At 36.3% G+C, this 18,152-nt stretch overlaps 1 pseudogene; it reads right to left on the bottom strand.

Moving 5' to 3' along the window:
• Positions 1 to 10,774: 10,774 nt before the first annotated feature.
• On the bottom strand, positions 10,775 to 11,076 carry LOC104680744 (annotated as a pseudogene).
• Between the last annotated feature and the right edge of the window lie 7,076 nt (positions 11,077 to 18,152).

Raw genomic sequence — 18,152 nt, 5'->3', positions numbered from 1 at the left:
TCAGATATAAACCCATGATAACAAAGCTAATAAATATTTTAAAGAATTTGCCAGGGGAAGAGCCTTTAAAGTAACATAAAATCAATGAAACAAGTCATTTCAAGTGAGAAATATTATGTTAGCTTCCTAAAAATGAGAACAAGAATTTACAACATGAGTGAGTTTAGTATTGCTTTTAAAATGGTGTCTGAATATTTGAGTAATTATAATTATTATGCTTAAAGAAGCATCAATATCTTAAAGATTAATATCAGTGCATCATTAGCAAAAGGGCATGACAAAGAAAATTGAATGCTAATAAAGTTTTTAAAAATATTAGCAGTAAAATCCAAGTTTTTGAAAATCATCTAAAGATAAAGCCTTACTTCATGAATTTCCATTAAAATAATTATAGTAAGATTGTACTTCTTAAAATTTTTATTTCATTTTTATGTTTTAATCTAGGCCCCAAAAAACTCTTTTCTTTTAAAATATCATTTTATTTAATGAACATACATATGAAAAAGCCCATAAGGCTAAATTTTAATAGGGTTTATATTTACTGTATTTAAGCCAGAGAAAGTAAAACAATAAGAATGCTGTTTTTAAAATGCAGAATTCTCCACGTGTGTACCATATTTTACAAAGCAAACTCTGTTAGATGAGGGGCAAAAAAGTTGTAAACTAATAGTTTTCCATTAAATTTATCTTAGTTTCTTTCTTTTATCAGCAAGTGGCCTTTGTTGTAGTGTTCTTGGCATCTTTTCTGTCATGAATAACCTGACACCATTTTCTATCCTATTTAATTATCCTCTCTGGCTTAAAGTATAATCAGCATCAAACCAGCTGTGCAACCTTGAACGAATACCATTTCAATAATGCATTGATTTTTTAAAAAGCACAAGGTGGCTATTAATTTTACTTGAAACCCTCCCTCCTGACTATAGCCTGTACACAATTTTAGAAGCTGTATCCATTTGCTGCTAAGTAGTACTATCCCTAGTGCACTCATTATACCAAAGGATTCTCTCAGTCTGACACTATGACTGGCCAGACAACTATTAGTAGCCAAGAAAGGCACTTCTTGATGAGGAGGCATCCTGATTACTGATTGACTGGATCATCGAAAATCTTTCAAGTAGCACAAGAAATAAGCAAATTTCTTGAAAGAATGAAAGAGACGAAACTTCCAAAATTCTTTTCCACTAGCATGAGTAGTCCATGTATTAAGAGCACCTGCATGTGAATAACCTATAGTCTTGATAGAGATGTTGATATTTCAATCAATAGCAATGTTAGATTGCTGGCAGCAAAGGCCTTAAACACTCTAAAAAGAAGCATATTAATCATGAGCATGTAGTGTCTAGGTCTGAATCTTGGCCGGTGATGAAGCACAGGACTTACAGTAAGTGAATTACGTGGATTTTGGCATGAATTCTAAATTTCAAATTTTACCTTGGCTGACCCATGCAGCTTTACAGAATTATTAAATTATAAAAAGGGATTGTATGCCACCATTTTTTTTTCCAGAGTGGATGTCATAAAATCACGGACTATTAGTGCTTGAAAGAATCTTGGTGATTCAATACAACTCGTTAATTAATAATGAAAAACAAACACACAAACAAGGAGAGCTCAAGCGAATTACCAAATATATAAAGCCTACTTTTAAACATTTTGTTTTCATATTATTGCCATCATTACTATTGTTATTATGAACTTTGGATGAATCTGATATCTTGTCGAGACTGGGCAATATGATATATAAATTGCCATCTGTAATAAATAATTCCCAAATCTCTGTCTCTTAACACAAAATGGTTTTATTCTCTCCCGACGAAAATTCAAACTTAATTGTTTCCGGTTAGATGGCAACCTTCAACCTGGTCATTTACGGTCCAAGATTTGTTTCCTCCTCTGGATTCACTGTACAGCCTTGTCCCCTGCTAGATCATCAGCAACAAGGAGCTTGTGGATGAAGGCAGAGTGTGGAGGATTATGAAAGAGATATTTATGAGCCAGGACTGGAAATTGAGTATCTATTGGTCATATAGCTATACCTAACTGCAAGGGTGGCTGGGAAATGTAGTTTCACTCTGCACCTTGGAATATGGTGGATGCTGTGGTATGCCATTCAAATCCTGGCTTTAGTACCAAGGAGCTTATATTTTTCAGCTGTTTGGAGGACTGACGGGACGACTTTCAGTAATTCACTGGGAATTGCTCTCTGACAGAGATCTGACACAGCTGTGCCCCATTCTCAGAAGCAGCCCACTTCTAGGACCAGTCCATGGGGGATACAAAGGCCTGGTCCATTTGCTACAAACAAGGACAACTCTGAAGGACCATTTTTAGCTCCAGTATTTCCCGTGCTGGGGGCTGAGGTGTTTTGAGGTGAATCCATAACAACTCGACTCCTGCTTCCTACTTCCTCCACGCCACCTGTAAATCTGTATATCAGAGTCAATTTATTGGGGTATTAAAGGAAAGTGTGTCCGGAATTGGTGGGTTCTTGGTCTCAATGACTTCAAGAATGAAGCCGCAGACCCTCGGAGTGGTGAGTGCTACAGTTCTTAAAGATGGTGTGTCCAGAGTTTGTGCCTTCAGATGTTCAGATGTGTCTGGAGCTTCTTCCTTCCGGTGGGTTTGTTGTCTCGCTGTCAGGAGTGAAGCTGCAGACCTTCGTGGTGTTACAGCTCTTAAAGGCAGCACGTCTGGAGTTGTTTGTTCTTCCAGGTGGATTTGTGGTCTCGTTGACTTCAGGAGTGAAGCTGCAGACCTTCGTGGTGAGTGTTACAGCTCATCAAGGCAGTCGTGGACCCAAAGAGTGAGCAGCAGCAAAATTTATTGCAAAGAGCAAAGAACAAAGTTTCCACAGTGTGGAAGGTGACTAGACCGAGTTGCCGCTGGCTGGCTAGGCAGCCTGCTTTTATTCCGTTATCTGGCCCCACCCACATCCTGCTGCTTGGTCTATTTCACAGAGAGCTGATTGGTCTATTTTACAGAGAGTTGATTGGTCCATTTTGACAGAGTGCTGATTGGTGCATTTACAATCCTTGAGCTAGACACAGAGTCACCGAGCGCTAGATACAGAGTGCTGATTGGTGCACATACAGTCCTCCGCTAGATATAAAAGTTCTCCAAGTCCCCATCCAGCTCAGGAGTCCAGCTGGCTTCACCCAGTGGATCCTGCAGCGGGGCCAGTCCCGAGCTGCGCCTGCACTCCTCAACCCTTAGGCTGTCATGGGACCAGGCGTCACGGAGCAGGGGGCGGTGCCCGTCGGGGAGGCTCGGGGCCCCACGGGAGTCCACCTCAGGCGGGGAGCTCAGTCATGGCGGGCTACAGGTCCCAAGTCCTGCCCTGCGGGGAGGCAGCTAAACCTGTGAGAATTTGAGTGCAGCACCGGCGGGCCAGCACTGCTGAGGGACCCTGTGCAACCTCTGCAGCTGCTGGCCGGGGTGCTAAGCCCCTCACTGCCCTGCGCCTGGGGTGCCAGCCGGCCGCTCCATGTGCAGGCCAATGGAGCCCATGCCTGCACCCGCCAGGACTCGCACTGGCCGGTGAGCCCCCCCGCACAGCCCTGGTTCCCGCCCGGGTCTCTCCCTCCACACCTCCCTGCAAGCAGAGGGAGGCGGCTCCAGCCTCAGCCAGCCCAGAGAGGGGCTCCCATGGTGCCATGGCGGCCTGAAGGGCTCCTCAAGCGCCGCCAGAGTGGATGCTGAGGCTGAGGAGGTGCTGAGAGTGAGGGCTGCCAGCACATTGTCACCTCTCAAAAGTAGGAAGGAATTTAAAGAAAGACAGGAAAGTCAAGGTAAAAGTAGTCTCTGCACATTTTGCCTTTTGATCTGCAAATTTTTATTCTTCCTTACTCATATAGGACATACTTGCCCTGTCTAGTTACTCCATCCATATTAAAGTATAGCTTTGCTGGTGGTACACTGGCTTCTCCAGCATGTCCAGCCATGTTCTGCTGGCCCAGTAATCAATAAAACAGAAAAGACAAGTTATCTGCCTCTAATACATTAGATACATAATGGTGGAGAAGACTCAGAAGAACAAAAGAAAATATGAAAATTGAGAGTCTCAGTCATTACAGATATATTTTGTTGTTTAATATACTGTTAGACATATCTTATGAAGACTTGCATTTAGGGTGAAGGTTAATGAAAAAAACTTGATAAGACTCTGATTTTTACCTCTTGGAAAAACATGGTTTTCCTATGCATTCCTCTCTCTGGGTCTTGGCTCAGCCATTCTTAAGACCTTTGTTAGTTGTTATCATTCATGATCATGTCTTATATGAACAAAGAAGAGTACGTGCTGGATAGAATCAGTTAGAGTCAGGATTTTTTTTAAGACTGGAAAGTCGCAGGTATTGTCAGACACTCTTAGTTTATTTTGCCTGGATAATTTCCAAACTGACTTGCTAAGCTTATGATTTCGTTGAGTCCAGTCAGTTCCATGGGCCAGTAGGCATACCCAAGACATACTTCTTACTTTTATTTCTGAGTTTCCTAGCCCTTTTACCCTCTACTCTCAACTTAATGGCAGCTATGTTGACGTGATTTAAATTAAAAGACTAATGTGGGAAGGAATACCACTAGGAATACCACTAAGGTGAGTCGTAGATCTTTTAAGTATTTAAACTCTTTAGCAATGTATTTTTCACTGAGCCTTTTTGTTCAAGTTTGTTTTTCACTCAATTCTTTTAGAGATGAGTCTAAAATGGTTACCTTTTCAATTCTTAAAGGCTTTTTATCTCTGCATACTCTCCAATTCTTTTGAAACTTTGTAACTCTTATCCTTCTTGAATGCCTTGCTAAAGGCAGCCAATAGTAACAGACACATTTTCACTCTGCTTTTTCCCACTTTCTGTAGAGCAATAGGCTCACTATGTATATAACCTGCCTTCCAAGTTATGGCAGATAGAAGTTTCATCACCGCTCAAGAGAACTCTCTAGGCTTTTTTGGTCCATTCCCTGACTACTAAACAAACGCCACAAATTTGTTTTTACTGGCACCGCATCAATTACTATTCAATTTTTTGTAGTATTTAGAGTGACTGTTACTGCAAGTAGGTAAGTATTGTACCACACATTTCTCTGAATTCAAATGGCTTAACACAATAAGAAGTTATTTCTCACACACATAAAGGACAATGAGGATTTTTCCAGTCTTTATGCAGCCTTGGACTTTGTCATCTAGGCACTCAGATTGTTTTGCTCTGCTGTGCTCAGTTTCTCTGAGGCTTAAGATGGATTGTCTGCCTCTGGAAGGCAGTTAGCGGGAGAGAGGGCATAGAGACTACTTGTAGGAGTTTAGGGGGACAAGGCCTGGAAGTAATGTGTTTCAATTTCAAGTCTTTAGCCATGACTCAGTCATAGCCGCACGTAAGTGTAAGGGATACTGGAAAATATAGTCTGCTTACTCAACAGGACGTAGAGGCACATTTCATGAGCACAGAATATCTGCTACTGATTCTTACTTCCTATGTATTATGCACTTAAACCTCGTTATCATAAAAACGGTGTAACAAATATGTGTTACCACCATTAATACATTTCCTGACCACTCAGGGTTAAAAATTTTATTCTTCAGAGAAATATTCTTATATTTTAAAAATAAGATATACAAGACATGAAGTAAGTTATGTCATTCCAAAAAATTCTTCGGGGGAAACTGTGTAACTTTATCAATTGGTTAAGGACAGGGACAAGCAATGCATTTATATCCAAAGAAAATGACTTTTGGAAAATAATTATTAACTCCAAAAGTACACAGACTTCAAAACCAAATATCACCTTTTTTCCTTTCTCCAGAATTGTACCCTCTAATTACATTTAATACTTCCTAAGTAAACACCATGTAAACCAGAGTTTTCTTTAAAAATAAAAACAATCACATATCCACACTGTAATGATGGGGTATTTGCACGGCAATTACAAAGCCATTATATTGTCTTTCTTTTAATTTAGTCAACTCTATCTCCTAAATCTTGTTCAGGCAAAGTGGTTGAGCTAAGTAACTTTTAACTACCAAAGTGTTTATCTTGTATAGCAGTTGTCATTGGTACTATTGTGATTACTCTGCTATTTATTTTTCTTAGTTTAGTAATTTGAAAAAAGAGTATTTGAGACATCAGTTAAGCTATTATACAAATCTGGCTGTACTTTTAATATTATACAAAATATTATACAAAACTGGCTGTATTTTTAATATTCTGGTTTAATAATTATCCACATTTACTATGGAAAATTGAGTAATAAATTTTAGATAAAGAGTATAAAAATTATTCTAAAACACAAATTTGTATGAAATTAAAACCAAGTATTAAATTATAAAATCATCCTTTTTATTCTTATTTTGGAAAGTTTTGTATGTCTGTGTTTCACATTACTATTTAAAGTAAACTTTTATGAAACATCACATATATACAAAAATGAACAATTTATAATTTTGTAGCATGAAGAATTTCCATAAATTGAACTTATTCGTATAATCAAATCCTCATATCATAAATAGAATAGTACCAACAATACAGAAACCTCTTTCATGCCCTATCCTAATCATCATCCTCTCAAAGTTAACTTCTATCCTGATTTCTATTGCTGTGGATTAGGTTTGTCTTTTTAAGGATTGTAGGAAGTTGGAACTACAAAAAATGTAATATAGTGGATCATAGATTGGGCTATCTGTTCCCCCTTTCAAACGAAAGCAATTATTCCCATGGTTGCCATGAATTTTGGCTTCTGACAGCTCATGGATGTGTCCCTCTCAGAGAATTATCCTTGGAGGGAAATCACCCAAGGTTACACCTTCTCCATGGAGGCAACCTACACGTAATACCAAGTGAAGTACAATGGCCAAGCCCCGTTATTTCAATTTGCGAACAATCTAAAGGACCGTCTCTCTACAGTTGAGATTGAATTCCATCTCTCAGCCATAGAGATGAAATGCGATGGAATCATCAGACACTTTCACTGTAACACATTGTAGTTGAACATCTTCCTGTACTCCATTTAGCTTTTCTCACCATAAACGTTGTTTCTGAGATCCTCTTCCTAGAAACTTCTGTCAAGCATATTCATGCCTCAGAGACTGTTCCAGAGAATACATCTAAAGCAGTTGGTAATGGGAGTGTTTCTAGGAAGAAATCTCTAAAATAGGTTTTTGAAGATGGAATAACTGCTATCAGGCTGACAATGAGAACCATTATTAAAAGTAAGTTGAATACCAATAGCTCTTGGTATGCACTAATAGTGTAAAAAATCTTCTGCACAGCAAAGGAAACAATCAACAAAGTGAAGTGACAACCACCCCCTGAATCCCCCCTAAATATTTGCAAACTATCCATCTGACAAGGGATTAATAACCAGTATATATAAGGAGCTCACACAAAAACAATAGGAAAAAATCTAGTAATCAGATTTTTAATAAATGAACAAAAAGATCTGAATAGACTTTTTTTAAAGAAGGCATACACATGGCAAATACGTACATGAAAAGCTGCTCAATATCACTTATCATCAAAGAAATGCAAATCAAAACTATGAGATATCATCTCACACTGGTTAATATGGCTTATACCCAAAAGATAGGCAATAACAAATGCTGACAAGGATGTGGTGAAAAGGGAACCCTTGTACACTGCTGGTGGGAATATCACCAAGTACAACCGCTATGGGGAAGAATTGGGAGGTTCCACAAAAAATAGAGCTACCATATGATTCAGCAATCTCACTGCTAGATATACGCCCCAAAGAAAGGAAATCAGTATACTGAAGAAATGTCTGCACTCCCTTATTTATTGTAGCACTATTCACAATAGCCAAGATTTGGAAGCAACCTAAGTGTCCTTCACTTAGGTTGGGACAGAAATGAAAGAAAGGGACAGAAATGAAAGAAAACGTGGTACACATACATAAATGGAGTATTATTTGGCCATAAAAATAATGAGATCCTGTCATTTACAACAACATGGATGGAACTGGAGGTTATTATGTTAAGTGAGATAAGTCAAATCCGGAAAGACAAATTTTGAATGTTTTCACTTATTTTGGGGAGCTACGAATTAAAATAATTGAACTCATGAACTCATAGAGATCAAGAGGAGAATGGTGGTTACCAGAAGCTAGGAAGGGTAGTTGGGCAGGGGACGAAGGGATGGTTACTTGGTACAAAATATAGTTAGAGGGAATGAATAAGATCTAGTATGTGATAGCACATGATGACTACAGTCAGCAATAATTTATTGTACATTTTAAAATGATTAAAAGCTTATGATTGTTTGTAACACAAAGAAAGGATAAATGCTTTATATGATGAATACCTCATTTAACCTGGTGTGATTATTATGCATTTTATGCCTGTATCAAAATATCTCATGTATCCTATAAATATATACACCGTGTACCCACAAAAATTTAAGATAAAAAATACTTTCACCAGTGGTGAGCTAAGACGGGAGAGGATGCACTGGCTATGAAATGCTTGAGGTTCTATATATGGAGGAAGGACTAATTTAAAATACTGTCAAATTGAACTGCTATTGCCAGGTGCTCTCAAAAGATTGGAGGGAAAAAAAGTCTGAGTTTGATTAATCACACATAAAAGCTACATTTGAAAGCCAGAGTGCCTCTTTGGCAGCTTAGAGACTCATTCCTTGCAGATAGATGCAAAAAGAGCTGAGGTTCAGCATAAGGCTTAATTATAAACAGTAGAAGAATTCCAGATGTGGTGAAATCTCCTATTTTAAAAAGAAGACCCTCTTTTGGGAAGGATAGGACACATAAAATTTGGCAAGGAAACATGGATTAACTTCCTCGAGAACTTTGAAATTCTAGGTCTCCATTAACTTTTAGGTCTTGTTTTATGTACTGCTGTTTCAGCTTGCCCAGGTGTGGGGCACAAAGGGAAGAAGGAGGAGAGAGGCTTAAAAGTGGTGAAAAGTCAAATGTCAAAAACCATAATCAAGCTATTCATTAAAGTTATTGAATTTATTGATTAATGATTGCTTGTTATTTGATATCAGTGTTAAATAAGATGAGTGTCTGTGTCATCTGTGGGTGAATAGTTGATTTTGTACTCTAGGATATCTTTACGGTCTTTGTAAAACTTTATCAAAGTCTGTCTTGCCTGGTGGAACAGTGTAACTCTCCAAGGTTTCTAACTGACCTCAAGGCATTTCCAAAGGTTGCTTACTGAACTTTAATTTTTGTCACTTTAGAATAATGTTGCTGCTGAAAATGTCTCTGTTTTTAATTTTATTTATATTTGTTTTTGGTTTCTTGCCCATCTAGTTGTTACATATTTAGAATTGGGAAAATACCTCATGGGAAAAATACCAAAATAAAGAACTCATGTTTATGTGTCTTGCTTCTCTTTGGGATATTGGTCCATAAGTACCAGATTCTTTTATAGCCCTAAACTCCAATTTTTGCCTCCCAAGTCCCATGAGGTTTCAAAAATCTCAGCTAGCTTGTCTTTTCTTTAGCAGCAACTTTCTACCTCGATTTTCCAAAAACAGATAACTACCCTTAGGCAAAATTCATTTACTATTTTTTGATTTCCTTTTCTCTGAGATCTTAGCCCTGTAAGTCTTTGCTCCTCCAGCAGTTAACCAAGGACTTTATTATATTTTGATGTCTATCTATATATTAATGTATATTCAAATTTAATTTGATTGTTTCAGTGTGAGTGTTGAAGTTCTGTAACTTGTTTCGTTTTATCTAGAAAAGAAAGTCAATGGCATTTTGAATTTAAAATTTCACATTTTCTTATTAAGACATAGATACAGCCAGAAATATGAAGACAAATATTGTCTAAAAAATAAATGAGTAAAATCAAATGCAATTTATATAAGATGCTATAGTAAGTCTAGGCAATTGTAAATTTTGATAAATTGTTACTGTCATTTCTTTATTTTGAACAATGTATTAGATATTGTAGTCCTACTAATTTTGTAAAGAAACTTCTTTTTCATAATAAACTAAGTGATTTTAGATAACAGCATGATGAGTCTCTTGGTTGAGTTCAGCCCCAAACTTTTTCAATCCAAGTCTTTGTATTTTAGCATCATCTCCAATTAGATGTGTTTCATAATCAGGGTGTTTTTACACTATATTTTATCAACTTATGATTCAGGTAATGCATTTATCTAATTTAAAAAATGATTTGTCAACTTTAAAACTCACTGCTCATTTACCATTTAGTAAAACACTATACCAGTAGAATTTTTCTATATCTAAATAAATTTAAAGTATGTTTTACATTTATAACTCGAACATACGGCATAATGTATTTTTCTACCTGTAAGACCCAAATTATCCACATTTAAAAAACCCTGATTTAATGTGAAATGGTTTTGTATTTTTTTCCTTTTTCTTCTTTCCTTTCTTTCTTTCTTTCTTTCTTTCTTTCTTTCTTTCTTTCTTTCTTTCTTTCTTTCTTTCTTTCTTTCTTTCTTTCTTTCTTTCTTTCTTTCTTTCTTTCTTTCTTTCTTTCTTTTTTTTTTTTTTTTTTTTTTTTTTTTTTTTGACAAAGCCAGGTTTATAGTTCTGGGTTAAACCTGTGGAGGCAGGACCTGGGAAGGGGCATGGGGACAGATGAAGTTGGTGACTGTATCTTCCTGGTCATTGCTGGGTTCTCAGCACCCTTGGTCCCCACTGGAGTTCTAGGTGAAGTCCAGTGCTGGGGGATGGGTCCTCTTCCTGACAGTGCAGACTCTGGGATCACTTGTAAGATCCCATATGGAGGTAGGGGGTGGGGTGTGGACCTGCACTGGGGCCAGCGTCCTCAGGAAGGTGGCTTGTTGGAGGAGGTGGCGGCAGCCGCCGCGTTCTGCTTGGCCGGAGTCTTCGGCAGTGCCAGCTTCTTGCGCAGGCTGCTGCTGGCTCTCATTACCACGTCATGTTCGATCTTCTTCCGGATTCCGACTTCTAGGTTCTTCTTGAGCTTTTGCTGCTGCACGACGCGCGCCTTCTTGGGAGCCATAACACTACCGCCTTTTCTCGGCCCAGATTCTTTTCAGAGGCCGCCGCTACCGTCTTGCTCTTTGCGTACTTGTGAGCCTGGAACTTGCGCTGCCGTTGCGCCATGATCCGGCACGCGGCGGAAGAGGCTGTGTGTTTCTTTGGAGCATGCTTGATCTTGGTTAGTAAAATTAATCCCTACTTTATATTTAATTATCTACAGAAGAAAACAAAATGATTTACTGTAATTTTCTCTTCTATTTAAAAACAAAGCCATAGTAGAACAGTAACTGTTGGGATGTAGGGATATTATGGGTACCTTATGCTTCTTTCCTTTTGAGGTAAAAACCTGCCCCAAATTCTCCAATATGTTTTAGATCTCACAGTCTTTTTGACATATTTTATAAACCAAGGACACACCTATATATTTATTATTACCTTAAGATTTTAAATTTTTATAATAGGTAAATTTTGTAAGCTTATAGCACAAAATTATAATTTTGTAAAATTGTGTTAAAGTTTAGAGAACCTGAGTAAGAGTAGTAAATATATTCCAAGGATTTGGTAAAAGGAGAGGATAATTTTGTGTGTGTGTATTTTCTCTTCAATTATTTTTATTTAGTTAGTTAATTTATTTTTATTTTTTTCTATTAAGATTGAAGCACATGTGATTTGTTCCTGTTGTTCTACCTAGAATATTAAGCTTTGCTTTTAGACCTTGAAAATAAAGTGGGAATAGAGAAAATTTAAAAGCTGCAGGGTACCATTAGAAATAAACAGAGGAATGTGAAATGTTGATTAAAGATCAAAGAATAGTAGCAGAATTAATTATCTGGAAGCTGTGAAATCACTTACAAACTGCATAAAGCCAAGGCAAGGGAATTGAAAAGCTATTACTAATTAATTCTTACAATACATTAATAAAACAGACAAGGCACATCTTAATAATTTGGTGAAAATTTGACTGTAGTATCCAAATTCACCTCTGAAAGGTATATGGTTCAGTTGATCAAGCTCTACAAAACTGGCTTCAGGACATGCACTTCCAAGTGAAATACAGGTTGCAAATACAACTGTAAGTGCTACTGAGTTACTAGGCTTGGATGTAGAAATTATAAGGGGGCTTAACGAATATAAATGTAATAGCATTGTTATAATGAAATGTGCCAATTCCAATAATTCTGTGGGGAAAGAAAATTAATTCAAACTTAACCACTGATTACAGAGCAAATGATATAGAATAAAATGAGAGCGACTTCAAAAATGTAGAGCCATTGTAACACCATTCATTTAGAGTATCTAAACAGCTCCTTTCATCCTATTAGTTCAAATCTTAACAAGTATTAATAAATCATGCTTTATACTGTGTTAATTTATGCAAGTACAAAATTTGGCTACACAGTTTCGTTTTTGATTTTCTGACTTTAAGAGGATTGTAAATGGTCATAACTTGTATTTATTATGTATTAACTTTTTATCTTAAAGATATTCTGGACCTTTTACAGAATAGTAAGCTTGACTTTTCTGGAATGACTTTTAGATTTTGTATTTCAATGGCCTCACTTGAGATCTTTAAGACTGGCTTTTTATTTTATAAGTGTTTTTTAATTCATATGTAAAAAGTGTCTTCAGAAATTCTAAGGACTCAAAAACAATGATAAAAAGTGTTATTGAAAAGTATGTATGTGTAATTAATGAATATTCTTAACGATAATGTTGATGGCCATACTCGCTATAATTTTAAAGTTGCACAAAACTATAACATGCATCAGTAGACCATGGTCGCCTTGATTCTGCCAGAAAAATCAACAGATCAGAGATTTTCACTTACAGAAAGCCTTGTTGATTTAATCTACTATAAGCCACACGGGGCCAAATCAATGTCTAGATGTCAAGTACTAAAACACTGGTTTCTTTGAGAGATGTTGGGATTGTGGTATGGCAAGCTGATTCCTTTTCTTCCCTTCAGCTGTGAGAACTGTGAAGTGAATATCGTGGTGTTGTCAACAAGAATATATGTTAGCGAAACATGGAGGCAGTTATTTGGGAAAATAATAAAGAAATCATTTAAACATTCTGAAATGGAATGTCAGTGTCAAAATAATATGTATACTAAGGGCATCAAAGTGGCTAATAACCAGGGAATAATTTTAAATAAACTTCATCAAAATAATTATGTGTAAGCTTTTATTTATCTAATGTAATTTTGCTTATGCAATGTTAATGAAATGTGATTGCCACATTTAAACTCACCATGCTTTTCTTGTGGGACATGGGGGAATGGGTAATAATACTTTCTTATTTTTGCTTCTCTGAGGATGACACATCTAAACTCTTTTATTCAGTAAGCATTTCTTGAACTACTCTATACCAGACGTTCTAGGTTTTGAATTACAGTGATAAAAAATAAAATTTTCTGCTGTTCTGGACAATGTAATCTAGTAGGGTGACAGATAATAGACTTATAGAAATAAATGCACAAGAAAATTTAGATTGTAAGTGCTAGCAAAAAATAAAATAGAATTTGATAGAAATGTCAGACCATTACCAAGCAGGCATCTCTATAGTGCTGTTCACAACATAGCAGCTGGCTTCTCCCAGAGTTAATGTGTATCATAACAGTCTCAATAGTAACATGTCATCATTTCTACCATATTGTAGTGGTCATACAGATCAATGCGGTTACAGTCTGGAAAGAGGCTACACAAAAGTATGAATGCCAGCAAGTAGGGATCACTAGGGGAGATGCTGGCTGCCATACGTAGTCAGGTTAAACAACTACTAGAGGTCAAGGATGATGAAAAGTGCCAAAATAATCAGAGTTTACTTTGTAATTTAATTTTATTTCTGAAATGCAGTTATGTCAGAAGAAGACTAAATAAAGAGGGGATATGTATGTGATCAATATTTTGAAAGAATCAATTTCTTTGAAAATAGTTTCAATGAAACTATTTCTTTGAAAATATGATATTTCTATCAAGATAGAAGGATATTTCTGACAAGATAGATAGAATGTTTATGTTGGCTTGAAGGTAAAGAGAAAGAAAATATAAAGGAACTGTATGTGAACACCTGAAACCACATGCAAAAATGAGTGGAGGACAAAAATTTTGAAATGTCTGTGAGAATAGAAAAAAAAATTACAAGAGAAGGAGATTCCTGTGCCACTGTTATAGAGAAGACAGACAATTCAAAGAACACAGAGGTAAGACATTTAGACATGGATGAAAGGATGCCTATTAATTTTTGTGAGAATGCAGGAAGATGCAAAGCATAGATAGAGACTAAGACATTTCAGTATAGTAAAAAATATTCATGCAGGAATTTTTCACTATGGTTTTTAGGTAGAATAATAGCTCTCAGAGTAAGAACTTCATAACTCAGGGTTCCAGATTTATTTCCAACACTTTTTCCTCATGACTATCAATTATCTCAACCTCATTTTCATCCTTAAACTCTGACCATTCTAAACATTGAATGAAACATTCCATTCATTATCAACTTTATTTCTTTGACATTGTTTGATATTGCTAGATAAGAGTATACATGCAACCATACCTTGAAGACAAAGTATCGTTACATATCTATACGTTTGACATAACTGGAGTCTAAGCGTAGGATCCTTAGCTTATCTTTATCTAAGATAAAGGTTTATGTTATGGCAGGAAACATGCAAAAATTTGCAGAAAACAGTTTTAAGTCTGCAGTAGCACTGCATTCCTCTTTTAAAGGCAATATTCATTCCTCATATTTTAGAGACTGAAAATAGTGGTAGAACAAACACACACACTCACACACACCACCATCCTCTTTACTTCCTAAACACATCTAAAACTTCCCTTTTCCATTCTATCAAAGAGACTGAAATACCTATCATTTTTCACATCGCATGGGTCTTTTTTTTTTTTTTTTGCCTTTTATAAGTCTTTGTCCAGAATTATGCACCCCTTCTTACCTTTATTACTATCTCTCTATCTCTTTTTCCTTTTGTCTTTTTCTCTCTGATCCTTTGTTCCCTCTCTTTCTCCTAATTTCTGCCTACCAGCATTCTTGTAAAATTTTTAAAAAGCAGGAAAAAGATTTAATCTCACATTTTATTTAAAAATTATTCTTTATTCCATATTTATATTATCTTGAAATGATGTTTTATGCTAAGTTTCTCAGCTTCTTCAATGTCATACATTTCCTACAACATTAATGTCTGGCCATTAATCAAACCTTTTCACTCATTCTCTTGTTATTATGTTTGATATAGACTTATACTTTCTGGCTTACCTAAAATTATTTTTGTTGGTGTATAGAAATTTCTCTCTTTGCAAATTTATCTATATGCAGCATTTGATAGTGTTGTCCATATTCCATGTTTAATAATATGTTCTCCATTAGCTTCTGCAATTTGTTTCTTCTGATAGCACCTGACTCTCTTACAACATTCCTGACAATTCTTCCCTTTGTAAGTCATGCTCCCTTACCCACATGTCAAATGCTGGGCTTCCTAGCCATGTCCAACTTGATTAATTTATATGCTTAGTTAAAGCCTTACTTGACAAATTTTAACAGAATATTATTAGCTGATAATTTTAGGTTTTTTAGCTGGGAGCTATCAATTACATTTATGAAAGTTCATACAAATATTTTCATGTTAAATTCCCATTCAGAATTACTTCAACTCAAACTATTATAAGATTTATGATTTACCCTTCCAAGATATTATACAATATATGTAAATTCTCCTGTCAACACATTCCATTATCACTTACTCTCATCTCTATTTTTCTTTCTCACCATAGCTCAAATTCATAGATATTTCTATAGTCATTTCTTCAAATCTACTACAGAACCTGTTCTTGAATACAGATTTTCCACTCTATTCCACTGCCAGTGTTAAAATGATCATGAATTAGCTTTTACTTAGAGTGGAAATGGCACCCCTCATGACCCTCTAGCAAAATTTTTGCTTCTTGTTTCCACGCCATTATGTTCTGCTGGCCTAAAGGTCTTAGTTCCAGAGGGAGGAATGTTATCACCAAAGAGACACAGCCAAGCCATATCATTCCAGTCTTTGGAGCTGCCCAAAGCCATGGGAAACCACCCCTTGCATAAGTGTGACCTGGATGTGAGACATGAAGTCAAAGAAGATCATTTAAAGGCTAATGACTGCATTATTGGATTTCAGTCTTGTATGGGACCTGCAGCTTCTTCATTTTGGCCAATTTCTTCCATTTGAAATGTGTGCATTCATCCAATGCCCGTATCCCCATTGTATCTAGGATGTAACTAACTTGCTTTTGATTTTACAGGCTCATAGGTGGAAGGAACTTGCCTTGTCTCAGATGAGACTTTGGACTTGGACTTTTAGTTAATGCTGGAATGAATTAAGACTATGGGAAACTATTCAGAAGGGATGATTTTGTTTTGAAATGTGAGGACATGAGATTTGGGAAGGGCAAGGGTCAGAATGATATGGTTTGGCTGTGTCCCCACCCAAATCTTATCTTGAATTATAGTTCCCATAGTCCCCATGTGTCATGGGGGGGACCTAGTGGGATGTGATTGGATCATGGGGGCAGTTTCCTCCATGCTGTTATGATAATGAGTGAGTTCTAATGAGATCTGATGGTTTTATAAGTGTCTGGCATTTCCCCTGCTTGCACTCATTCTCTCTCCTGCCCCTGTGAAGAGGTGCCTTCTTCCATGATTTTAAATTTTCTGGGGCATCCCCAACAATGTGAAAATGTGAGTCAATTAAACCTCTTCTTTTCTTTATAAATTACCCAGTCCCGGGTATTTCTTCACAGGGACATGAGAAAGGACTAATAAACTTAGATTATTCCAAGATAACTTTCTGGTCTCTCTACCAATATTCTTAAAAATGGTTTCTAACTTTCTTCTTCAAAATCTAGAGGTGTGTACCAGTCTTGGACTCATATTCATATCTGTGCTATAAAAAATACATCAAATTTCTTAGGTCAGTTCAAAAAGCCTACATAATACATTCCTCAGTGTATTTTCACACTTCAAATTATCTGTACTCTTTTGTACCATCAAAATGTTTCTGGGACACAAAAAAGACCTTCAATAATTAATGTTTCTGGTCTCTCTTATTAAATGACCTTCTTGATTTTGTTTTACAATTTGGAAAATGAATGTATGTACAAAATTTGTATTTAAATGTTTTTCCTCCGTTATTTTCCAAAGTATGTCTAAGAAACCTAATTGAAAATGAAGATATTCTTCCTAAATGGTTTGCATTGGATATGCCTGTAAAATTGATGGAATCAGTTTTACAAGGGTCAAATTAGATGAGAACCTAGTACCTCGTAAAATGTATTTTAAAAGAAATGGTTGCACATGTTTAGAGCACTATACCATGTCTTCTTCCCAGTCCCATGTTAACTTCAGGTCATTGGTTTGAGTTAGGAATTTGTGCTGCAGAAAACAAGAATGGCTTCTCTGTGTGTTATGTTCATTAGCTATATCTGCCCTACAGTTCTATCTAGTGGAATTATAGTCCCAGATACAGTTGACTCTCCATATCCCTGGTTCTGCATCAGTGGATTCAGCCAACCTCAGATTGAAAAATATTCAAAAGAAAAAATAGATAGTTGTGTCTATATTGAGCATGTACTTTTCTTTTCAGTCTGCTCTAAACAATACAGGATAACAATGATTTACATAGCATTTATATTGTATTTGGTATTATAATTAATCTAAAGACGATTTAAAGTATATGGGAAGATATGCATAGGTTAAATGCAAAACTATAAAATTTTACAAAAGGGACTTGAATATCTGTAGGTTTTGGTATCCACAGGAGATCCTAGAACTAATCCTCTGTGGATGCAGAGGGGCAAATGTGTGCATATTATACGCACGCACACACACAACTTATATGTGTGCACTTATATTTGTGTACATATAGATGTACACATATATGTACTGCGTGTATATATGTGTGTACATATACATATATACTGTATGTACCATGTGTTTGTGTGTGTGTGTGTGTGTGTGTGTGTGCGTGTGTGTGTGTGTATACAGTTGTTCCTCAGTATCCATGGAGGATTGACTCCAGGACCCCTTGTGGATACCAAAACCTACAGATAGTCAAGCCATTTCACAAAATTTTGTAGTCTTTGCATATCAGAGAAGAATTTTATATATATATATTTATATGTGCATAATATAATATCTACAATTGG

Source organism: Rhinopithecus roxellana, chromosome 5, assembly GCF_007565055.1.
Source record: "Rhinopithecus roxellana isolate Shanxi Qingling chromosome 5, ASM756505v1, whole genome shotgun sequence".
NCBI classification, from domain to species: Eukaryota; Metazoa; Chordata; class Mammalia; order Primates; family Cercopithecidae; genus Rhinopithecus; species Rhinopithecus roxellana.
Note: the sequence above shows the minus strand (reverse complement) of the source record. Positions and strands in the feature narration are given on the sequence as shown.